Source organism: Trichomycterus rosablanca, chromosome 17 (genome assembly GCF_030014385.1).
Source record: "Trichomycterus rosablanca isolate fTriRos1 chromosome 17, fTriRos1.hap1, whole genome shotgun sequence".
Classification (NCBI taxonomy): domain Eukaryota; kingdom Metazoa; phylum Chordata; class Actinopteri; order Siluriformes; family Trichomycteridae; genus Trichomycterus; species Trichomycterus rosablanca.
In genome coordinates, this window is record NC_086004.1 from 6,705,477 (window position 1) to 6,731,622 (window position 26,146).

A 26,146-nucleotide genomic window follows, 5' to 3' on the forward strand; every position below is an offset into this window, starting at 1 on the left:
CATTAGTGTCTAAATAAATCTTTAGAATAAAGATAAATCAGATTTCATCAACCAACATCACTTCCTGACCTTAGTAATGCTCTTGTGTCTGAATGAAAGCAGAACATTGCACACAAGTTTCAAAATAGTGGAAATTCTTTAGCACAAGCGTGGAGCTTGTTGGACCAGCTGTGTATTAATATCTTTCATTTTTAATGTGAGGTTTAAGTGAACTTTTACTATCCTGCAGGTATTTGCTAGAAAGGAATTAAAGGTCATTTTCAAGAACCACTAAACACCTTTAATTCAGAGTTTTACTGATGACCCAAGTTTAAAGAAAAATTTGACTTGAGAGATAAAACGAGTTTCAGATTAGGCAGGAAGTTCCATTTATTTGTTCTCAGTGTGTAATTATAGCAAGAGGATTGTATGCATAATTAATAGTTGGCTAATTGAATTAACTGGAAACCTTTCCCTGAAGTCCATTAATCAGACTTACAGGGCAAGTAGTTTGAAGACCCTTTAATAACCTGCACAATTTATCATTTAGCTGCAGTACAAAAGCACCACTTTTACTGCCTTTGCGTTTCAAAATTATTTGGTTAGTATCACTCTGCATATTAAAATCAACTCAGAAGAATTACATGAAAGCGTCATGTTTTACACTTAGGTTCCATTCATGACAGGACAGGTAGTTACACGTTACACATGATTCATCAGTTCAAGTTCACTCTCAAACACCATCACAATCTCGTATCTCCAGTTAACCTAACTTACATGTCTTTCGAAATCGAAAGTAAATATTTCTGGAAAACATTATTAGGCTGAATGATTGATTTAACCCTTCATATTTGTTACGCCACAGCTATATATTGACTGCTTCATCCTGGTCAAACTTACAGACCACTTGTCACAGTTATTAGCAGCCTTTCATTTTGTAATTGGTCTTACCTCTGTAATAGCAACAAGTCTTCTCTTATAATGCTTAATAAGTAAAGAGAAACCAGAGCCAGGAATCCAGCAGCATTCTTTAATATTGTTCAGGCTCTGAGGTAAATAAAAGTTCTGAATTAGAACTAGAATTGTGTAAGCCATTGTATATTGTTTTATGGAACATTCTAAACCATTCAGTCGTTGTGCTATTTCAGTTGCTTGTAAAACTGGATCTGTGGGGCAAACTGTAATCAAAATGCGTAAAGAAAAATGTTGTGCAATAGAGAACTAAGTCTTTGTTTCCTTCCACATTACTTGTAAAACTACCTAACTGGATTGCATAATAAGAATGTATCACTTTTCTTCATCTGCATAACATTTGATCTTTTTTATAGTCGAATTTGTACACCATCAGTTAAACAACATTACATATTAAATTAAAATAAAAAATAAATATACCTATACCTATATTTAGTCCAAATGTTAAAATATTTAAACACCGACCAGGCATAACATTAGTGGGTGGGATATATTAGGCAGCAAGTGAACATTTTATCCTCAAAGTTGATGTGTTAGAAGCAGGAAAAATGGCAAGTGTAAGGATCTGAGCGAGTTTGACAAGAGCCAAATTGTGATGGCTAGTCGACTGGGTCAGAGCATTTCCAAAACTGCAGCTCTTGTGGGGTGTTCCTGGTCTGCAGTGGTCAGTATTTATTAAAAGTGGTCCAAGGAAGGAACAGTGGTAAACCGGGGACAGGGTCATGGGCGGCCAAGGCTCATTGATGCACGTGGGGAGTGAAGGCTGGCCCGTGTGGTCCGATCCAACAGATGAGCTACTGTAGCTCAAATTGCTGAATAAGTTAATGCTGGTTCTGATAGAAAGGTGTCAGAATACACAGTGCATCCCAGTTTGCATAGCCACAGACCAGTCAGTTAGGAAGGTGGTCATAATGTTATGCCTGATCGGTGTATATCAATATCATTTCAGTAAGTGCTAATAGTGGTGCCGTTAACAGGATTTTATTATGATTACTTCTTATTTAAGATTCAGTTTAACTTTAGTTTGCAGTGTAGCTTTTGTTTACTTTGAGTTTTAAACATTGTTTTTTATATTTTACTGTGAGATTAAAAGTTCTGAAGCCATTTGTCTGCCTGTGATTAGATTTGCTTATAAACAATATGCAACAGGATGAAATTGCCATTTATGTTAAAGTGATCACTTAATGTGGCTAAGTTTTAAAAAGTGGTTTCATGGCCTATATACTGAATCATGAGAAACTGGTTTGTCATTAACAATGTTTTATTTTATTTAGCTGTATGTAAAAAAATGTTGTTTCATCAGATTCTTTCATTTTTCTTGTTTTACGTTTTTAATAAGTACAGAAAATAAATCTCCTGTGACAGAGGATACAACCCCACAGGCACTGGAAGTACCCAGACAGACACAAGTCATGGCTATTTATAGAAGAGAATTTGTATAGATTTTTTTCTGGCTGACATGGAGAGGAGCCAGGATTTGTCACTGGAGATACAGGGTTCCTGTTATAGCAAACTGCTGTCATTGCCATTTGCAACAGGACACCTCAGGGATGACCCACATGTCACACTTTACACTGACAAAAAGACATGAACAAGCAACATAATAGGTTGAAAATCTTTTAAACTTGTCGATTGAATTAATTCAGCCAAAGTTATTACTAATAGGTGCATAAAAGCTCAGGAATGTTCGAAGTGGCACAGTCATAAGATGCCAACCAGTCAGCTGTAAAATTTCTGCTCCGCTTGAAAAGCTCCTGTGACCTACAAGATCCCTGATTGTTCAGTGAAAACATCAAAGTGGTACAGTCATAAAATGCCAACCAGTCAGTTGTCAAATTGATCCTGTAACCTGTAAGTTTGTGTTAAGTGAAAACATTTAGAAGCAAACATCTTAGCCGTGACGTACGACTCACATGCATTACAAAACTGCCTGTCCTCAAATTTAGAGCTTGTTTTTGAGTTCCTAACTTGCGTTTGGTTTCATATAACATTGTATTGGGCAATACCAAGCGTGCTCCAATGTATATGGCCAACTGACTTTAGAGCAGTGATAAAGCATTGCATTTACCATAAGGCAGTTTATTGGTAAGTGCCAGGTGAACACTACCTGTTTAAATACACTGTGCCAACTGTAAGGTTTGGTGGAGGAGGAATAAAGGTCTGTGGCTGTTTTTGGAGAGCTTGGAGAATGTGTCCTCCTGTTTCAGCATGACAACACGCATACAAACACACATAACCTGACCTTAACTCCATCCAAGAAACTTTGGGATGAGCTGGGATGTCTAATGGAAGCTATACTTTAGAGCCTAACATCAGTGCCAAACATCACAATGGGCCTTGTGGAAAAATGGAATATTATCCATGCAGTTTCTGTTTCAAAATCTGGTGAACAGTTGTACAAAAAACTTTTGGCTGTCTGTTTGTCCACTAACTCTTGTGCTGATAATTGTGTATAACTGCTGTTGTGTATGTTCCTTGCTATTATGGTGCACCGTGCAAGCCTTTTTATTGACACATGACTCGCTCCTGGGACTCCGTAATGACAATTTATGTTTCGCACCTGTGATAAATCCAGTTCATTTCCAAACAATGCCACTTAGATTGCTGGCAAATGTGCAGAACAGATTAACCCTCCTCATTATAGATGAGCATGGTAATGAGAAACATGGGAAGTGCCCGTCTCTACTTGAGGGGGATGTTTTTACATCCCTCGAGCATCCTGAATGACAAGCCGTGGCAGGATTAGTTCCAGTGTCAGCGTGGTGATTAGAAATGCCAGCCTTCTGCGGCACTTTCCAAAGGCCACTGTTTATTCTTCTGCATGATGGGAAGTCAAGAAGGCACTAAAGTGTGTAGTTAATCCTTCTTTTATTCCAGCTCACCTGCCCCATCAGTCTTAAACACTGATAACTCCACACTCAAACACCTTCCATTAGGAAGCTATTTTCTTGGAAGATATTAAAATTGACCTCAACCTTGTCTTTTAGAAAAGTAGCCAGAACACCCATCTTGCCCTGGAAAACAGTTCTAAACTACAGGGCCATTTGTAGCAGCACTTACTCCCTTCAAAGCTCCTTATCATCCTGCCCACCCTTGGTCCTTTTGCATAAACCACAACAGAATAAGTGTACAGAGGATGAAGGTGCTTGCTAGGTGGAGGGGAGAAAGAGAAACAGGTCTGTGAAGCAAATTTTTATCATTTCTGTGCAGCTGGTTGCTGGAAGGGAGAAAAGAGCAAGAGAAGGGCAAGTCTGATGCTGGGTAAGACTGCTTTCCTGCAGCCGCAGTGAATCATCTCTTTGGCTTCCATTCCCAAAGCCAGCAGCTCCAGCCAGGCACGGCGCTGATCTCTGAGCCCGGCTTAGATATAATTAGGCTGGAGGACGTCAGTGCAAATGTTGCATGAATCCAGCATTCATTCTATAGGATTTACAAAAGACTGCTTGAGCAAGACGTGCCAACTGTCTAACGCCACAAGGATTAACGTGTTGGATCTATTTACAATATACGATATAAATATACAGGTAATCTCATGCATCACCAGGTGTGATTGGAGATGGAGCAAAAAAAAACCATCTAATTTAATCAATTCCCTTTAGGTTTCTAATTTACTTACCAATATTTAGGGGCAGTTTAGAGCAGCCAATTTATCTTCGAAGTTTTGTACGTAAAAGAAAACCCAAATACCCAAAGAAAATCAAACAAAGGAAACACCAAAGATTAAAGGAGAATGTGCCAAACTGTTGAAACCCAGGTCCCCAGGACCCTGGTGCTGAGCAACCCCCCACCTTCTGCTTTACCATGGCTTCCAATAATAATAATAATAATAATAATAATAATAATAATAATAATAATAATAATAATAATTTGTACCAGGGTGGCGCAGCAGTAAATTATGCTATCCCACTACCACTGGCATCCATACAACACATATACTATCTGCTATATCACTATGGCACACCTGACATTTTATCTTTTTATATTTAAAAAAGCAGAAAAGCTGAAAATTAATCTAATTTTATTATATTTTAATGCAGTCTTTTTTTTTTTACATTAAACTGTCATTAAGCTCTAAATTTGCACTGAGTAATTTGTCTCTGATGATTCTGGCATGTGTGCAGGAGTTTTCTCTCTTTTCCCAAACACTTCCAGTAGGTGGATTGGATACCCCAATCACAATGCTGATCTGAATGAATCGATATTGATGATGAATCAATTAATAAATGAATTTAAAAATATTTGAATAATATTTGACTGAATGTGTTTGCACATGAGTAAATGGACGGCATGGTTGCACATCTGGCAGACTGGGTGCCGCACACCAGCATAGGTCCTGAAAACCTGCGTTCGATCCTCGGCTGCAGTCACTGCTTCTCTCCCACCTTCCAAAAACCAACAGAAAGTGGATTTGCTACTCTTACACTCTCTCCTCCCAAGGTGTTAGCAAAAGGGTAAGTTATATTCCCGTTTGCTTTTTTTGTTACCAATTAGCGCTGGACTCACAGCGACCCTGACGCGTCTCCCACGTCGTCTGCCCGTCTGGCCGCACGAACAGGTGGTAAAGTAACGCGCACCTGCTCCTTTAAGACTTCTTCAGGTTGCGTAGACGCTTCATGAATGAAACCACGTGACCAAACATCATATGACGTCTGGCCTGCTCGGCACAAGAGAAAGCGGATCAACAAGGAGAAGCAGCGGCGGCGTTACAACCATTTCCCAGCCAGCAGCGGATAAACTTCACCTCCACCGCTACGCGCTGCTGGACGCCAAACCCGGGCCGGCGTGGAAGAGGCTCTCTGTTGGGATTCGGTGAGTACAGGGGGTTTTTTTGGAGGGTGTTGGGGGACCTGAGGTTGGGAGAGTCGCGTCGTGTCAGAGTGTCAGAGTCGCGCTGTGGCTGCTGCTTCTGTTTTGCTGAGTGCGCACGCTTGTGTGTGTGTGTGTGTGTGTGTGTGTGTGTGTGTGTGTGTGTGTGTGTGTGTGTGTGAGTGTGAGTGTGAGTGTGTGAGTGTGTGAGTGTGTGAGTGTGTGAGTGTGTGAGTGTGTGAGTGTGTGAGTGTGTTGCGAAATGCGAAGGGCTTATTTAAAGGGGCTCTAAGCCGTGCTGATTCATCACGATCGGGGTCATATCGAGCTGTGTTTCTCATCCAACCAGAGGGGCCTTTAATATAAGCAGCACACAAAGGGGCTTTAAGAGAAATCAGAGCTGTGAGTAGATGTAAATGATTACAGTATTTCCTGAGCGGTCTGTTAGTGGAGGTTTTAGTGTTGATGTAATGATCTGAGTGTCTCTAGATGCCAGGCGGCGCGTCTGATTACGAGAACAGTATTAGTCGGAATGCTTGGTAGCGGCTTGTCAGGAAAATCTCACCGATCCCGGTCTACCGACCCAGTGCCAACCGACCCGGGCATTATTTCTTACAGCTCTATGATTTTGTTGGCTTAACTAATAGAGGGAATAACATGTTGGCATTTGATCTTTGGTAAAAATCTGGCGAAATAAATAAGCGCCTCGCCAGCAGACATTATGGAGCAGGTTACGGACTTACCGTTTATTTGCCCGCTGGAATGAAACAGGACCGGTAACATCGGACCGACCGACCGACCCTGTTATCGTTGTCGTAGTAGCGATTTAGGTAATAACATGTTAACCCCTGTTGGGTCACGGGTATTGTTGCTTTTGGCAGATCTCGGTTGTCACAGGTGCGTTAGTACGAGCCAGGTGTGTGTGTATGTGTGTATGTATGTATGTAGATAGATATGTGTGTATGTGTGTGTGTATGTAGATAGATATGTGTGTATGTGTGTGTGTGTGTGTATGTAGATAGATGTGTGTGTATGTGTATGTAGATAGATATGTGTGTGTATGTAGATAGATGTGTGTGTATGTGTATGTAGATAGATATGTGTGTGTGTATGTAGATAGATGTGTGTGTATGTGTATGTAGATAGATATGTGTGTGTGTGTATGTAGATATATATGTGTGTGTGTATGTAGATAGATGTGTGTGTGTGTATGTAGATAGATGTGTGTATGTGTGTGTGTGTATGTAGACATTTATGTGTGTATGTAGACATTTATGTGTGTATGTAGATAGATATGTATAGATGTGTGTGTATGTAGATAGATATGTGTTTGTGTGTGTGTATGTAGATAGATGTGTGTGTGTATGTAGATAGGTGTGTGTGTGTGTATGTAGATAGATGTGTTTATGTGTGTGTGTGTATGTAGATAGATGTGTGTGTGTATGTAGATAGATGTGTGTGTATGTAGATAGATGTGTGTGTATGTGTGTGTGTGTATGTAGACAGATATGTGTGTATGTAGATAGATATGTATAGATGTGTGTGTATGTAGATAGATGTGTGTGTGTATATATATATAAATCTAAATAAATAAACTCTTACCTTTGTGAGTAAAAGCTTAGTTACAGTTTCTTAATTATTCATCTGATATTTAGATGACAGCAGTATTTCTACCCAAAAATATAAAGAAAGGTTCAATAATGATAATAAATTTAAGAATTTTTAAATGAATTTTTTACTTAAGTAAAACCATTTATTTATGAGCCATCAAAAGATGATATTGCTTTACATTTCTACATGGTTCTTAAAATCCTAAATGTTCCTTATAGACCATTAACATTTTAAGATGTTCTGCCTAAAACCCATTCTCAAAAGCATTACCCTTAGACAAAGTAGAAACTATAAGAGTAACGAGACCTAGATGGAGTGTGTGTGTGTTGGTTTTAAAATATGAATTCATGCTTGGTAAGGCTTTTTTTGCACCTGTAATTAGACAGAGCATGCACTATCATTCTGCAAAAGGTTCCTTCGGTGGCTAGATAGAACAGCTTGTACTTGGTTGTCTTGAGTCTTGTTTGTGAGCCACACGCAGGAATCAGGATTGTTTTATTGCATATGAGGATTCTTTGTGTATCCAGATGTATTATAAACAGTTGCAGAGTTTACTTATTGATTATTTTTGCGAGATTCCAGAAAGCTTGAGCTATATGCAAGCGAGTACCAGCTATCAGAAAAAACGATTCCATAGTGGTGCATTAAATTGTTCTAATCTCATCTACTTTAAGATTGAAATACATTTTCCCTCTGTTAATGGTTTGTTGAACCTAAAAATAATCCTCCAGTTTTTTTTTTTTTTGCTGGGTTCATACGTTTTGGCATGTTTGTGAAAAATAGCTCAGGTTTGCTGATTAATCAGCCCCTGGCATCTATGCAAAATATCTGCATGGTTTACATTTCAAGTTTGAACTGCTTCTACCTGAAGATCTAAAAGATATTAAGAGTCAGTGTTGCAGCATGAAGTAAAAATCGATACTTTAGCCATACAAACTACCCTCCTAAGAAAAAGGTTCCTCCGTGGCTCTTTATATTGTAGACGTTATTGACTGTTTCAACTTGACATATAAAGTCTAGAAAAGCTTGCTACCATGATGGTTAACCAGTGTTGGTAAAACTGTTTCTGCTTTAAGCTGTTTAAAATAAATGCACGTGGTACATTTTTAGGATGATATTAATATTTAAGTAAATGTAAGTACTTATTTAACTAATTACTTACTAATTTAAATGTATAATTGACTAATCAGCTTTTTCTTGTGCTTGTGTGACTGTAAGAAGTGTACGTTTATAAAACTGGTTCCTCAGAGGTTCTTTAAATGGTAGAATTGGTAGTTTTATGTCTACTTAGGACTTTAAAGGACTTTCTCCAGCATTTTGAAACTATAAAGGTTTTCTGAAGTTATAGCATGTTTATGAATGTTGGCTTGGGTTTGAATGAACAGATGGAGATGCTGCTTAACCAGCTGTTGGCATTAATGGCAAATTATCGAGGTGTTTTCATTGTCCTAGGTGAAGCCATTTCTGAATGTAAAATCATGTGTTACTATTGAAATTTAAAGTTTTTTTTGGTTGGTTTACTTTAGGTTCCTTACCCAAGCTAGCCTAAATTAAACTACAGTAGATCAGTGTAAAATGTACTAGGTACTTTGGGGGGGGGGGTATTTTTTTAGAAAAATCTGTTTGGTTTTGGGTTCAGGGACAAACCAAATAACATAGAAGAACTTAAGTGGTATTGAATCAGCAAATTAAATATGCTGATTCGTCTAAGTTAGATTTTTCCAACAAAGAGTCTGGAACAGGGAGCCTGGTATGGGATTGGCAAAAGTATGATATCACCCTGGCAACAGTGGCAAAAAAACCAAACTGGCTGGTAAAATTTCCTGTTGAACTATTTTGATCTGAATAAAAACAAAGGGCTCTTTATAGCCTTAAAATACCTTCTAAAACTTCACATTATAAAGGGTTCGTGCTTGGTTTCTCTCTTTCTTTCTTGAATTCCTTCTTTTAAGAACCATCCACTGTAGGCACAACAAACCCAAAGAACAGAACCCATTAGGGTGCTGAATTAAAAAATAAAGAAAATTGGATTAAAAAAATATATATATTGTAGCATCTGTAATTTTATTTCGAATTGATCAGGCAAATTGAGATGCTGATTCATCAGCCGTTGTGTCCCAGTCTGACTTTACCAGGCACGACTTTGGCACAAAGAGCCTTGCAGCATAACATCTGCCTGGCAACAAAGCAGAAATACCTGGCTGGTTTTATTTTATAGGTATAATCATTTCTATGCTGCCCCAAAGGTTTTTTGTCTTTAGAATTGTTTTTCAAACATTGTTTTGATTGACTATTCATACATTTCTTAACTGGTTCTTTAGAAACAAAATAAGCATCATGTATCTGGAGGAAGAAGTTCAAACCAATTTATGGTGCTGATTGGAACCTTGTTTACTTCATGTAGCAATTGGCAAAGTGCAAAATGTTTTAAGACGCGTTGCATTCTGTTACACCTCTACTTTAGAGCATGTGATCAGTAAATTCTTCTTCTGATTATTGCTTGCATATATATATGGATTTTGCTCATCTTTTGAGAGAGGTGATTGCTCTGTAAACACCTTGGCTTGTATTTGAATGAACTATTTAAAATTTGTCACTTGTATCTGAGTTTGATTGCTATTGTTTGGAAATGTTTCCATTTCTAGATAAAGCCATTTCTTCTTAAATAACATCCACAGGTTCTGGCAGCACCAAAGACTTCCTTAGTCTAAAGTGTTCTTTAGGTTTTTCATTTTAGGTTTATGGTTTTTCTATAATTTATTGAAGTGATGCATTAATTGAGGAAATCAGAACACTGATTCATGCTGCCCAATGCAGTTCTTTCTCTCTTCAAATAGACTACTCCTATTTTAAATTGTTACAACATTGAACCGTTTGTTTTTAGAACCATCTGTTGTAGGGCTTGACAGTGAGTAACATTTTAGAATGCTAAATGAGACTGAGACAAACTCTTAAATCATGAGAAAGGAAAATTTCTCGTCTTATTGCTGATGGCAGGTATATGGATGTTTTATGGATGTTATGTGAATGTCTGACATCAGTGCCAGAAGCTCTGGATCTGTGTGTTTATAAAATAAAAAAAGGTTTTTATGGTTTCTTTTGGTTTACTCTTGTAAGTAAACAGCTTTTTGTAGGATGTTTTACTTCCAAGAACAATTGTAGAACACTAAAGAATCCATTAGGGTTGGGTGGAACTTTTTCCTGGAAGTGCAGGAATGGGCACAGGGCATTAAAAATAATAATAATAATAATAATAATAATGATTGGGTGATTTAGACTGTTGAAATATTTATTCATTGTTCATCTGTCTGATAGAGATGTCTGTTCTGTAATCATTTTGGCTCAGGTTTAAATGACCAAAACAAGATGCTGATTCATCAGCTGATGTGTCTGAGTCTGACATTTGTGGGCGAGACTCTGGCACACTGGCAGCAGCAGGACGTCTGCCTGGAAACAATGACTAAAGACCTGGTTGGTTAACTGTTGTAGGCAGAAGCATTTATACTTTAATTAGATATAGAAGCTCTTGGCTGTTCCGAACGGTTCTTGTTGACTTCCTACAGTTTAGTGTTCACCTTTTCTAAAATGGTCCTTCGTGGAACAGGCAGGGCATTGCATCAGAATGAGATCAGTGTCAAAAGGTTACTAGTTCTAGGAAGAAATGCAGAATACGTCTAAAAGTATTTGGACACCTGACCGTGAGCTTGCTGGTCATCCTGATTAAAAAACAAATTATATTAATATAGAGTGACTTCAAACAACAGCTTCTTTTGAGAGGGCTTCTCACGAAATTTTGAAGTATGTCTGTGGGAATTTGTGCACATTCAGTCAAAAGAGTATTTGTATGGCTGGGTCAAGAAAGCCTCAGTTGATGTTTCAGTTCATTCTAAAGCTGGTCAGTGAGGCTGAGGTCAGTACTCTGTGCAGGATACTGGTTTGTTTTTAAACCAAGCTTTTCTTCATGTCTTTATAGAGCTCGCTTTGAGCATGGGGCACAGTCACGCTGGAACAGTGACGGGCCTTCCATAAACTGTTGCTGTAGAGTTGAAAGCAAATAATTTCTTTTAAGTAATTGATTTATTACACGTGTCACCAGTAGTTGGCTAAAACACATGGATTTAATCATTAGAAGAAGTGTCCCAATACTTGTACGTAGTGTAGTTTGACTAGTTTGAGTTCTTGCTTACTGCCAATTTTTAATTTCCTGAACCATTTGGCACTGGGTTCAACTCTAAGGGGCAAATCAAACAACTCTTTAGTTGAGTTTAAAAGAGGTTTAAAAATCCAATATTCCTGTTAATCCTAAACATACAGAGTGCCAGCACTCGTGTTATCTTATCTCAATAATGATTCTTATTTGAAAGATATGAATCAGAATTAGTAGACGTGTTTCTTATAACGGGAACTGGAAAACCTGAGGACTGTAACCCAATTGCCCTCATGCTCAGATTTTTTCTGCACAAATCAATTACAGATTGTCAATCCCAATAGCAAATTGATTACAGGGGTGCAGTGTAAGGACGCTTGCGGAGAGACATCCTCCCTTTTAAGAGCCACATCCACCATATCCGCCATATTACCCCCAAATCGTCTAATAACATTTGAATTGTAATTTGCGGCCAGCGCTGCAATTAGCAGTGCAAATGGTCCGGTTGAGAGGCCGCGGAACAAGTGTAATTTGATCAGCCGAGTACTTAGGCTGCACTTTAGGCAGTGCAATTTTTGCTCCGCATTCACTTTCTGCTGCTTAATTGAGCACTGACCGATGCTGATGGGCAGAATGTGCTGATGGTCGGATAGAGAAGCCGAAGGAGGAGAGAAAGATAAGATTAAGAACGGGGCTGGTGGAGACTGAGGAGAAGCACAAGAGCATTTTTGTCTTCAAGACATTCTCTCGCTCTATCTCGCTCGCTTGCTCTCAAAATAAAAAAGCAAAAATGCTGAGGCAACCAAAATGCTTTCTCGTTTGACAGATGGCGTTTGCACTCGTTCCTTAGCTTGCTGTTTCATGACTTTGATTAGAATGAAGTGTTAAATATGCGTAGCAGGTTTTTGTGTAATTATTTTAAAAATATTATTTAAAAAGCCCAGTGTTTGTAACTGATAGAGTGACTGGAATATTAACTTTTCTCATTTCTGTGTTTATTTCTATAGGCCTTTCTTTGTATCATTTACTTTTTAATACTAAATAGCTGACATGATTCCGCCTGCATGCTAAAGCAAACACACTTGCACGTAACTGGATACGAGAAGGATTTCTAATCTGTTTAATTTTTTAAGCTTCTCAGAACTAGTGGTAGGTCCCGAATTAATAATATTTTCATATATAAAGCGTCAGATCTGGACTGTAGGTTGCATAAAACCACCTAATTAAAGCTACTATACTGTCTGTATTAAAGCCTAAGAATATCTACTTTTTAGCCATATAATCTTTCATTGTATTCACATTAAATGTTAGCATTGTCAGATCATATATAAAAAGTATGAATAAAGGTTAATATCAGTATATATGTTTTTCACTCATCATTTGATCAAGAATCAACCAATCCAATCAATCCAACCGACTGTCAAGATTAAGATCATGCAAATCACACTTTCCAACTTATTGGGCAGCACGGTGACTCAGTGGGTAGCACTGTCACCTTACAGCAAGAAGGTCCTGCGTTCGAACCCCAGGTGGGCCGGTCTGGGTCCTTTCTGTGTGGAGTTAGTATGTTCTCCCAGTGTCTGCGTGAGTTTTCTTCTGGGAGCTCTGGTTTCCTCCCACAGTCCAAAGACATGCAAGTGAGGTGAATTGGAGATACAAAATTGTCCATGATTGTGTTTGACATTAAAACCTGAACTGATGAATCTTGTGTAACCAGTAACTACCAGTACTGTCATTAATGTAACCAAAATGTGTAAAACATGGCGCTAAAATCCTAGTAAAATAAATAGATAAATAAATAAATCAGTCAAGACTTTATTAAAATTGGATGCACTGAAATTCCTCAATTAAAAAGGCAAAGGAACATAAACAAACAAGCTGCTCCAGCTGTTAACAGGACCGAGTTGAAGAGTTTACATGTTCACATTGGCGTACAGTGAAGCTGTTGGCTGAATAAAGGATTCTAGAGATTGTGTGCATTGGGTGTTAAACAGTGCAGATCATATAGACATCTGATGACTATTAGATAGTTATGGAGTTAAATATAAATTTTTGTACAGCTAATTTTAACATGTTTTATGTTTTTAAGAGTAAGCATTGGAAAATGTCATTTATGTCATGGGCTTTATTTTTCTGCGGATATAAACATGCAGAATTTGGTTTATTGATTTATTTATTGATTTATTGGAAAAATAAAACATTAACTCTTAACTGTGACATGTCTGCATATGGCAAAAGTTCTTTTTTCTTTTTTCTTTTTTGCATAATTGCTATCTTTAGCAAATTTGACTGGTAAGTTTCTAAAAGTGACAATTTGAGATGAAAAGAGACAGAGCAGATGCAGTTGCACTTGCAGAAATAGAATTATCAAAACCTAGTCTTTTCTTGATTTTTTTTTTTTTTTGGGGGGGTTCTCTACTGCATACGAAATACCTTGTACATTATTTTTTGTCTGAACACAATACCTTTGGATTTATTCATTGTGCAATCTCAGGTGGATACAGTGCGAGTAGTTTAAGAGGTTGAGAAATGTTACCTTGTTGAAATCATTTTGTGAAAAAACAAAGGGGGTGGGGTTAAATTTAAAAAAAATGCGCCTCTATGCGAAGCCGTAATGTTCTTGTCTGCATCTGTGCAGCAAGCCGATTGAATGTGTGTTAACTTAAACCAAGTGTACTCTTTTTTGCTTACTGGAGAGCATCGAATGCTGCATGTGCAACTTTTAGGGGAATAAAATGCGACCCTTGCATCACCACTACACCATAAAGAACTGCAACGGTTTGCATTTACAGTATGAGTTTTGCAACAGATGGCAGTTTTTCTGCTTCCTCTTTCTGCTAACAGGTAGTCTAATGCCTCTCGTGTGTTTTTTTTTTTTCTGTCTATGCTGTTCTGCTTTTCTCTTCCAGCAAAATGATGACAGAAGCAAATAAACAGAGGTCTGGAACAGTCATTAATGATCTATGAGTGCAGGTATAAAACTCCCATAAGCTTGTGTAAATGAACAGGTATTTAGAGACTGGGTAATTGGGTGAATGACATTTACAATTCTGTACATATATCTACATTTAATATAGTTAACGAGAGTGGATTTTGTAAGGTATCTAATATTTGTTTTGCCTGTGCGTATGAATTTAATAATAAATTGAAGTCTGGCCCACCCAAAATAGTTTCTGTAAATATTAGCCTTAAACTTAACCTTAAATCTAGAGCTTTAGCTTTACAAATTATTACTGAATGATCTGAATCCTATCCCACTAGCCAGCTTTCTCCACATACACAAATACATGGTCAAGTGCATGTGCTGCATAACACACAGTTCACTTTAAATTACTAATATAACAACAAGTTTATGACTGGACTCTTCGGCCCCATTCGTGATAGAGAATCACATAAGTCTTAACATTAGCCCACCGCTTGTATCTCGAGTTCTTGAGTTTAAATACCAGCTGTGCCTTTGACTGGCTGGGCACTTACGCAGATACACGATTGGCTGAAGCCAGGTTTCATGTTGATGCCAGAATGACCTTTGCTGGCCGGTTGAGGCGCCTGCATGGGGAGAGGCTGATCACAGATGTCAGCACGTGGCTCTCCACACACAATACTGCATACTGTAAGACTCCGCCACCTGGCAGGTGAAAAGAAGCGGCCACTGCACGTGTATTAGAGGGTGCACGTGACAACCACTACCCTTTTTGTCCAGGAGGTCAGAGTTGCAATGGGTCCAGAGCCGATTGGAAGAGACTATAGGAATACACCCTGAACAGGACTCCAGTCTGTCACAGACGTCTCTTACTGACTTACATCTAGGGCCAATGTAGTGTAATCTCTCCACCCACTGGTATGTTCTTGAGAGACTAAACGGGGTACTCACATGCACACAGGGGCAGCTTGTGTATTGCATTTTTTTTTTTGTATTTAACTCCTTCCATAAGAGAACCTTTGACCCAGAGCTAAATACTAATGTACTAATGTCAAATTTGGTTAGCAGGTGTACCAGAGAGTGTCATGTGGGTGGTGCAAGAAGCCATGCAAATTGTTGATTTGTCAAAGAGCATAGTCAAAGAATGACCACTGGAATGAGACCATACAAGTGCAACATTTAAAACCCAACTGCAATAGATTGTATTTACAGGAATGGTGTGACGGAGCCTTGTAAAAGTATGTTATACACCAAAGGTTAAGGATTATTTTTGGTCAGGTGACTAGTTCCAAGCTCTTACCACTGGAAAGGAAGTGTAAGGAGCCATGGCGACCCTCATATGAAAACGTTTTTAGCAAAGTTGTACAGAGAATACCATACATTGTGTACCAACGTACAGCAAGGTGATGCCATAGCAACAAAAGAAACGGCTGCTGAAAAATGAAAGACTGCAAGAACCACAGCAGGACACACAGAAAATCGCTCTTGCTATCGGTCACAGTATTTGCTCTCAGTGTCTGAAGAATGCTGTCAAAGCCTCACCTTCAGCAAACTCCTCCTACGTTTATGAGTACCCTTGTGCAGTTGGAAGCAGTACATTAGGTATGACACGAATAGTTCTGGATTTGGATGCGTACTGTACCATAATTTAGTGTACTGTGCTGTAAAAATGAAGTGTAATTTCTTTCCTAAAATCTAGACTAATTCATTGGTGCTGGAACATGCTGATATGTTAAATCACCCATTACTGCTACTCTGCTCCTTTGTCTGTGTTCAGGTGTTACATGAAGAAGGTGACCAGATTTGGAACTTTTGTGAGGCTGAAAAATGTGTCATCCATTTTTGGAAGAGCAACCTTAATTTATTAATGAGGTTCGGCGGCACATTTTTGCCATAAAGTTCTCAGAAAGAGTGATGGACGTTGCAGCCCTTCCCTCCTGCTATCTGTTCCCTCACACAAAGCTTGAGTCTCTCTGTCTGTTTAGATTCGGTGTGTTGAATTAATGCGTGTTCATGTGTACGCTGCAGTTATGAGGACAAATAAATGCAGACGGTGTTCTGTAAGTAAGTGGAACAGACGACGCTTAGATCTATCATCATTTGGGTAGAGGATTGGAAGCGTGTACAAAGCAGAACTCTGTGCTTTATCAGCTCTGGTTTACTCGCGTGCACATGTTTCTGAAGCAGCTTTATGCTTATGTGTGTAACACCCATCATGTAGGGTACACTTTCGCACCCACTCAGTCACTCGCACCTATGCAGAACCTTAATAAGCTTTGCATTGTGGCAGGTGGCTTAAAGTAAATATATGCTCAGGGTGATCATTAACCGGTTCGTCATGAGTTTAACCTTTTACCCTCTTGCCTGATTTTAACATAGATTAAAATTGCTTGACGAAATCTTAAGGAGTTTTTTGATCAGTCAGGACGTAAAGAAGAAACTTTATGGAAAATTTATGGAAACTGACTTTTAGAGAAACTACAGTCAGTAATTGTAGAACTACAAAGTGCTCCTATATGGTAAGTGGAGCTAATAAAATAGACAATGTGTATGGAAACAAGGAGGTGATTTTAATGTTATGGCTGATCGATGTAATTATAAATAAGTGTAACATGATCAGAATGTTTAAACAGTAGTAAATAACAGATAATAACAAGTTGCAAGTGTATAAGTGCATAAGCTCGGTTGCATTTTGCTTTGAAAATTTGTTAGAATGACTTTAGTTTTACATTTATTTTTGCAGAATGTAAAGTTCATTTCTCCCACCCAAAACTTCAAATCTACATTTACTGAACAAAAAAAACAGCAGAAAATTCATCTGTTCCACTGCTTTATAAAGGATGCCAATCCATAGCGGTGCCTCGTATACCCCCTTCCTCCCCAGACTTAGCCAGTCATGTCTGTATGTAGACACTGGCATCCAATAGCACCGATTATGGACAGTAGTGCGTAAGCATCATTTACAGCTGTGCCACCCGAGCACCTAATCTCCAGATTATTTTTTATTAAAAAAAAAAGAAATATAATTGTTTAAATTGACGTCCTATAAATGAACGGACATATTTGTTAATTCCTTTACATTGATGACAAAAACGTTGGTTCAGTTTTTCTGGCTTTAACTATACAGCTTCATAGTGGATCCACCGTGTGCAGGCATCCGCCAGAGCCCCACAGAGACAAGTTTGAAAGCTTCCACAAGATAAAGAGACCGAAGGTCTCTCGAGAGGGAAGACAGACAAAAGGAGGAGGGAAGAGAACTTTGGGGTGGCAGTAAGGAAGGAGTGGGGATCAGGAGAGTCTGTTTTTTGTTGCTCTCTCTCTTTCTCTCTCACTCTATCAATGATGAAATAGGTTGTAAGAAGATGAAATAGGTTGTAAGAAGCGTAATCTCAGCTCGGCAGTAGAATATCTATCTCTTGCATGATTCTCTCTGCTTTTTCATAAAGAAAGCAGAACAGAGAGCTGGGATGATTTATAGGTGCTTTCTGTGGGGGAATCGTACATTTCACAATGTTCGTTACAGACGTTGACCACAAATGGTTATCAAGGAGGTTTTACTTTGGTGTGTCTGAGTTGTGCAATAAAGGTAATTTAGGGAAAAGCAGCAAGGTTCACTGGGATTGTTTATAGGTTAATAACGACAGGGCTAAATGAGGGCTTTTCTATCAATCCAACCATTACCTGAATACAACAAGGGAGATTATGTGGTATTTGTGGTATATTGCTTTTAATTACTATTCTTTTATATATACTGTAAGTTTACACAAAATGTCATTTGTAATTATAAAGATAAAATAGTAAACAACTATCTTTTATAAACTGCAATTGATTTGGGTGAGAGAGGCGGCGTTTTAAATGTTATATTAATATATTTATATTATTTATGTATGTCATATCCATTGCAGGGCTTCGGCCATCCCACTCCTGGGTACGTTTGTGAGAAGTAACATAGTCCTATTTATTTAGTCATAAATCATAAAATAGAACTTTTACCCAGCAAATTAATAACTGAAGTTGCTATATTAATGTTTTGATAAATCCACCATAATCCTATGAAAGAACTGAATTTTGAAAGTTATTTTTGGACATGTTTTAATAATTTATCAAAGTATTTATATACTTGGTCAAATATTTTTAAGGGTTTAATAATTAATAATAATTTAATAACTTTTGTGTAAGGAGGGGCAACTGAAGTAAAAACTGTGCCAATTTAGGTGCAAATGCTTTTGCTTTTAGAGTGTTTGAAAAAAAAGAATTTAAAAAAAATTATGCTTTTTAAAGTTAAAATCAATCTGAAATTAAGAGCAGCATATTTGGTAGAAAGTAAGAAGATTAATAAAGAATGTAAATAATTTAATGCATTGACAAGGTTATTACCAATCATCAGTATAGTCATATTATAGTTCCAATGTATTTTAATAATCTCATGCCCACTGAAAAATCATCCTGATTCTGACTGGCTGGCAGGTATGTATTAATTACTATTAACAAAAAGCTCTAAAGTTAATAGATTAAATATTTAATGTGGTACAATGATTTCACACTATAATTAGTGTTATGATTACAGCAAACAATAATATCAGTGATATTAAATCCACAGTCACCTGTTGCTGTTGCACCACTGAACTTAAATAAAAAGAAGGAAAACTTAAAGCTTATAACCTTAGATAAATTTTTTTAGAGAGCAAAAAACTAACAGAGCCACGAGAATTATCATGAACCCACAGAAGATCAGTACCAAGGATTTAAGGAAAAAATGTATACAATCTATACAATAGAAGAGGAGAAGCTTAAGGGGTGTAAAAAAACAACTGAACTAAACCCAGGGCATGATGTGATGAAAGAGAAATCATTCATCTTGATTATTTATAATAGGTACATGTTGTACAAGTTGTTAACTGTCAGCTAATGTAATTCATGGATGAAAAACTTTTTTGCACCTTGGTCTCAATACAATATAAAACTGACCTAATTGATTTTTGTTTTTCAAACCCTTGAACGAGAGGAATAATCAACCCTGCAGGCATGTGATGTGTACAGCTTCTCTATCAGACACACTTCAAGAATGATGTTCCACATGAATTTAGATGTAATATTTCTTTTGAGGTTATTAAGAACGAGCGCCGTCTTTCAAGTGTCCCTGATAATGCTGGCTTCAGCCTGCTTATTATATTTTGGAGTGAGTTTTGGTACCGGTGTGTTACTTGACCCAGTTGAGTGGTGCAGCAAGTACTGATATTCATAAGGTCTTGTCTTGTTTTCTTTTTGAGGCGTTGAAGGTTTTTTCGGACTGCGGATTCAGGAATGTCTCAGAGTTGCATCATCTCACCAGCAACATGCCGCAGTTTTTACCCGCAGTGCCGTGCTGCTCCTGCCATGCTTCAGCTACGAAAAAAGAAACTAGGCGGCCAAAAAGTCCCTCCAAAAAATAACTCGGACAGAGAATGAGAGACTTGTTGTTGGTCCTGTGGAGCTTGGTTTCAAGGACAAGTGGGTCTTAAATCTGAAGCTAGAGGGAAAGTTGAAATGGACACGACCTTGTTTTTTGGCAGTAAGAGACCTGTGTGCGGTCCTTTATAAAAGCTGTAAGAAGAAGAAAAGAGGGGAGTAGAAGTAAATAGAGAATCGGGATAAGTGGGAAGAGAAAGGAAGGAAAGAAAAGAGCCGAGCTGAGAAGCAGTGCGGGGTACAGGTTAATGGAACAAGATAAATACTTGGTGATGCTTCAGGGCACATGGAGAGTCGAAGCTTTAGAAATGTTGTCAATCAGGGTCACGTCCGCTCTCGGATTCGTGTGCAGATTTACATAGAATTACACGATGAGGGTGACTTCTGTAAAATGTACCTGTCAACATGTTAACTTTTAAGTTTAGTGCAGGCTTCTTATTGTCAGCCGGATTTTCGAGTCATGATCACACCCAAGTTCAGCCTTCCTCTCAGGAGCACCAATGTACCGTTTCTTGCTTAGAGACCCTGTTTCTTTAGTCACTAATGATACATTAATCCTCTGGAATCTTCCAGCCTGTTCCCAGTCAGTTTCTTCAGTCAGAAATGTAGTGTGCGCTATTCAGGTATTTAAAACCAGCCAATGAGAGAGTGAGAAAACCTAAGAATGGGTGTGTTAATTAAACATGTATAATATGAGGAGCCCATCGCAGGGTTCATGTAATATTTCAGTGGCCAGTTACTCCATTATTTATTAAATAGTGACCCAAGTTGGTTCTCCATCACTGCTGAGGTTACTATTTTATGCAAACTTATACTGTATATGCATAAATAAAGGGTGATTTAACACACAGCCCTTCAGTTTTGCTGCTGATGCAGCATCCTTCCCTAATACACTCAGTCTTGGACTTTAATTTCTAGTATTTTATTTTACAATATTCCATGCACCCCCTAAAACAGTCCTCATGCTTGACTTTATGATTTTGATTATTTTCTAGACTAGTTGTTCTCTCACACCTTTACAGTCAAGCTCTGGTGGGGTGTTTGTTTATAATAATTGTCCATTAATATTTAAATTTGTGCATTATTTCAACAGTTACATAAAGAATGTTTATGTTAATCCCTTTTTTTGGAGGGGGGGTGCAATCAATTTGCGATGAGGTCCTCTGTGTTTCTCATTGATGACTGATGGCAAAATGATAAGCCCAAGCAACCGAGTTGAGCAATGTTAGCCTTGTGGCTCTAGTGCAGACTAAAAAAAAAACAAGCATCAGACAACATTGTGGCCAAAGCTCTCTTAATTCACCCTACTTTGGTTTGTAAGAACCTGACAGGCACAGAGCTTAGCGTATCTGATCCATCTGTAGTAATCCCCCCCACCCTTTGTCCGTTGTTGTTTTTGTGCTGACCTGGAGGAGTTGAGGGGAAAATAAGATTTAGTTAACTTTATCTGTGTGTGCCTATAAAGAGGCTCGGGGAGCAAATTAACCTATGAGCTTCTCTACTGGAAAAAGTCCTTACTAGATAAAAAAAAAAAAAAAAAACACACACACACCCGCTTCCTGACTCTGCTCTTTTTTCTGCTTGTGTTAGGAAAATTTGCCATCACACACATTTCTACCTGAGATGAGAAAAAGTGTTGATAGAAACACTTTTCTTTTCAATTCAACCTTAAACCATGCAGCAGTTTCAACTCGGTTTTGCTTGAACTGTCCTGTCTTTTTTTTCTTGTGTTTTTTCATCTTAACACTTTTCTTTATGCTAGGGTTTGTAGTTTTGTGCTACACCATCAAAATTATGAGGGCAGCCAATAAAGACACCCATTGTGTCCCATTGAACAAGCATTGGCAATGAAAAGTCGGTCTCCACTACATTTTAAAACATGACTATGCGGATTCTCTTTCAATTAATCACCACTTGGCCACTGATGAAGACCTGCTATATTTCAGTCTAGCATGACCTGACTTTAGCATGTTAATCTTAGGCTTGTGTTTAAATCTTGATGAACAGTTCTTTTGCTAATGTCACCTCCAGAGATAGTTTGAATCTTGGTAACAAATCGGTATTGTATGTGCTCTTGGTTCTGTTCTGTGCGCTGTGTTGGCTTGTTGTTTCCCATCTGAGCTGTTGTTGCTTCTAAATGTTTCCTGTCAATAAGGGCAACATTTTACATGAACTGAAGTGATAGAAAGGTGAAATCATCTGACAGTGCAGCACCTAAAATAGCTAAGCTTTTAAGTACCACCCACTCATCTGCCAATGCTTGTTTATGAATATTAGCTGGCGACATGATTCATAAGCATTGTCGTTGTTAACCATAATTCTGTGAAATTGTCAATTTTGAGAACTTATTTTGTAATATTTTCCTAAAGGTCTTGGGTCACTCTTTTAGTTCTGCTGTTGTTGGTATTTTTAAAGGACAAGCACACATACTACATGTTGTAGGTTACAAAATTAGACTAAATGCAGCAGCAAAGTTGAACCATCCACTGAGAACACATACAAATTACAAATGTCCAGCAAAACATGTAATTTAAACATGTAATGGGCAAATACAGCTGATCGAAAATCATAAGAAGGTTCTACTTTCACCATTTCGTTGGCCAGGTGGCACAGCAGTAAAATACACTAGCCTACTATTGGGCGGTTGGGTGTCTACACAGACATGATTGGCTAGATTTAAGGTAGGGGTGGCCGAACTGCCCAGCCACTGGGAGGTGCACTTGTCAGTTCATCAGTCCCAAGACCTGACAAAATAATTAGTGTTGTGTCAGAAAGAAACTCAGGCCGATAAATGATCCAATGGGGTGAGCCCTAATATAGAAACAGCCTAGAAAAGGGCTGTGGGGGGGAACTGGGAGTTAAAAATTCTGGTTTTATCTCCTGACTCCTGTGTTGGCCTGGCCAACAATTTTAATTTACAAGTAGCTTGGGAGTCACAGAATTTGTGAAAGTACAGATGGGAAAATTACTTTTATTCATTCTTAACATAAAAATGCAGATTACTGTAGCACAATATTGCTGTCATTTTATTCAAACCGTGACCATCCTGTGCCTAATTTTATGCACCTGTTAACAGTGAATGTGGCTGACATAAATAGAGCTTTTAACTTTTGACCATATATTGCATTTTCCTCCTTTTCTTTCTCTCTCCTTTTCTCCCTGTTCAATTATTCACTTTTACACTTCAGTGGAGAATGTCTCCAATCGATAGCTTGACTGACTTTTGAAACTTGGATGACAAGGAGACTCCTGAAAGAGATCTTCTTTCTATCCATCACTTTGCCCTGCTGTCTCTTTTTTTTTTTTTTTTTTTTTTTGGTTAAATGCTGGTTCTGTCTGGTTTGCAGATGCTCTTTTGTCTGCAGATCAAATTCAAGCTTTAATTCAAGGATAAACAAGCGCCTGAGATTGAACAACTGAACCGATTTTGATGATGTTTATTACACCCTGCCAGGCATCACAATACAGTGCCGTGTTTCATTCGCTTTAATTGACATGATACAGCTGGGGCTCTCCAGATAACTAAATCCCTTTACTGTGCTGTATTTGAGTAAAGTGTCGTAGGATGGAGCCTTTCTCGGTTAGATCTCACCAAGATGCTCTCGCTTCATACGGGAGCATCAGATGAGATTCATACAGCTAAGACACCAGATGTTGTACTGGCTGCATAGACACATTCTGACAGGAGACGATGCACCGACCTGCCAAACACACAGATCCTATTCAACTGTCCCACAAATAGCTTTGTAAGACAAATATGTTACGAAATTGAAAACCTGAAAGACATATTTGAGAAGACCCCACTCCATAAAATCCTGGATTTCTTGAAACACCTTAATTTAAAGCACCTTATATAGTCACTGCAATATTATAACCACTGTATCTAAGTACTACACTGTAAATGCCAACAAGAGGAAGCCATAATATGGGCCATAAAGGGCTAATATGGCAATAAACAAAACAATAAACATTCATCTAAGCACATTGCATGAAACAGTCCTCTTGCTTTTTGTGCACTACTTTTGTCAACTGTTCATCTTAACTTGCTTGGATTGTATTTTGTCACAACTGTAAGTCAGTTTGGCTTAGTGTGGCCAACTTTGTTGTGATTTGTGCTTCTCTGTAATTGGATAAATATGTTTTAAAGGCTTGATTTTGTTTGTATTTGTTCTGTGGACAGTCTTCATCATGCTGATAGACCTTCCAAATGAAATGGTCTGTGTATCTTAGTAAATGTAATAAAAACAGCTGATCCAGGATTTTTTAATTATCAGCTTGTTAGACTTTACTGTAGATGTGTCTCATGGGTTTGAGTACTTGACATGAGTACTTGACTTTTCCCCACTATTTTCTTTTATTACATTTCAGTAAATTATTAAAATGCTTTGGTTTTTATTCATTTAACATAATGTAATCTAGAAAATGTTTAGGGGCTGAATATTTTCACAGCACTGTAACAAGCTCCAGTAATCACTGAATATTTTCCGTTTTCATGGTTTCCTGATGACGGTTTATAAGCTTATTTGCACATTTCTATGTATTTGCTGCACTAACAGATCTGATTACAAGATCATGTAGTGAATGCACTCTTTATGTGATTGCTCAGATATCTCCCCCAGAAGACCCTAAATTATATATGCATAACTTTTGAAAACCCCCATCAATCACGCACCACCATTTAATTCCCCTTCATCTCATCTCTCCTCATCCATCTGTTTTGCTATCCTTTTTTAGTTGGGACCCCCCCATCCCCCAATCTCATGCTGGGCTTGTTTGGTTGTCTCAGCAGTAGTGCAAGTGGCGTGTTGACGGCCTTGCAGTTTTGTAGCTGCGGATGAAGACAGAAACTTTTCTAATTGGTGGTTTTAGTTGCGCTGGATGCTGAGTTCAGGGCTTTTCTCCCCTCGGCACGACCCCAATCCTCCTCCCAGGCCACTAAGCTCCCACAAATGTGTTGAGGATGCAGTTTTGTCCGGGTGCTTTTCCTCCTACCTCCCTCGCAAGCTCTGCCTCCTTGCACTCAGTTTTGCCGCCCTATCTCTGCACAGCTCCCGGCTTTATAACTTTTCCTTTGTTTCCATCCTTTTGTCTCTCTCGGCTTCTGTTTGTGTAGACCTGCTTCTTGTGCTTTTCCCCCATTTTTTTCTTTTAGTTTCATACTCAGCACTTTTCATTCCCTGTCTTCTGTGTGTGGGTATTAACTCTTGATGTCAGTGTTGTGTGGGCAGATGGGGAAGAATTCAGAAGAATTATTTTCATACCTTTTCAGAATGTACACAAAATAGGCAAAATGATGTCATCACCTATCCTACATTTTGAGTTCAGGTGTTATGGCCACACCCATTGCTAACAGGTAGATAAAATCTATTGGTTTTCGTTTTTTGTTTTCATCAACCTCTTTATCCTGGTTGGGGTTACAGCGGGTCCGGTTTCACCAGGAAACACTTATTGCAAGTCAGAAATATCCTGGACAGGGAGTCAATTCTGCACAATGCTTTGGCCATTCCCCACAGACATAGTCTGTCAAGTTTGTGTTTGTGACTCCCAGCAGGTTGATAGCACCCGGGTTTCAGTGCCTGTGGGCAGGTGTAATGGACCACTGCACCACCCAAGTGCCAAAAAAAGTGCCAACTGTGTGGCAACATTTTGGGAATTCTTTCAAAAACCTGTGCTCAAAGCAAGATTCATAAAGAGACAGTTTGACCTGACGTCAACTGCATTGAACATCTTTGGGATGAATTAGAACATTGATTGCTAGTCAGGGCTTGTCATCCCACATTAGCACCTGACTTTTGAGTCATTTTAGCATTTATAGGAACTACAAATTGTAGAGACATGGCTACATTGTGACTGGGAGAAGAAGTGTAAACAAACCAGTCTGGACCCTCGATTTTTAGGCACTTTATTCTTAGTGGTAGAGTACTTATTTAAAAAATATATATTTATTAATGAAATGTGTTAAAAATAGAATACCATTGTCATATTCATATACAGGTGTACAGTACAACGAAATTCTTTCTTCAGGTATTCCAGCTTGCATCGTACGGCGCCCCTGGGGCAGACAGGGTTAAGAGCCTTGCTCAAGGGACCAACAGTGGCTGCATGGCAGAGAGGATTTGAACTCTCAACCATTCAGCTGCTAGTCCAAAGCTCTACCCACTAGGCTACCACTGTCCCAGTCGTGGTTAACAGTAGTGGTTCATAGCAGTTTAACAGCAATTAAATACTGAATTGTGTATATTAAAAAAATTACATTAATA

General features: G+C 38.4%; 1 protein-coding gene across 1 annotated transcript in view; it reads left to right on the top strand.

Moving 5' to 3' along the window:
• The first annotated feature begins 6,019 nt into the window (after positions 1–6,019).
• The window catches only part of mafgb (v-maf avian musculoaponeurotic fibrosarcoma oncogene homolog Gb), a 29,856-nt gene continuing 9,729 nt past the window's right edge, over positions 6,020–26,146 (top strand). Inside the window, exon 1 of the mRNA XM_063013072.1 lies at positions 6,020–6,159. The gene's annotated coding sequence lies outside the window, so the exon portion shown is untranslated. The remainder of the gene's footprint in view (positions 6,160–26,146) is intronic.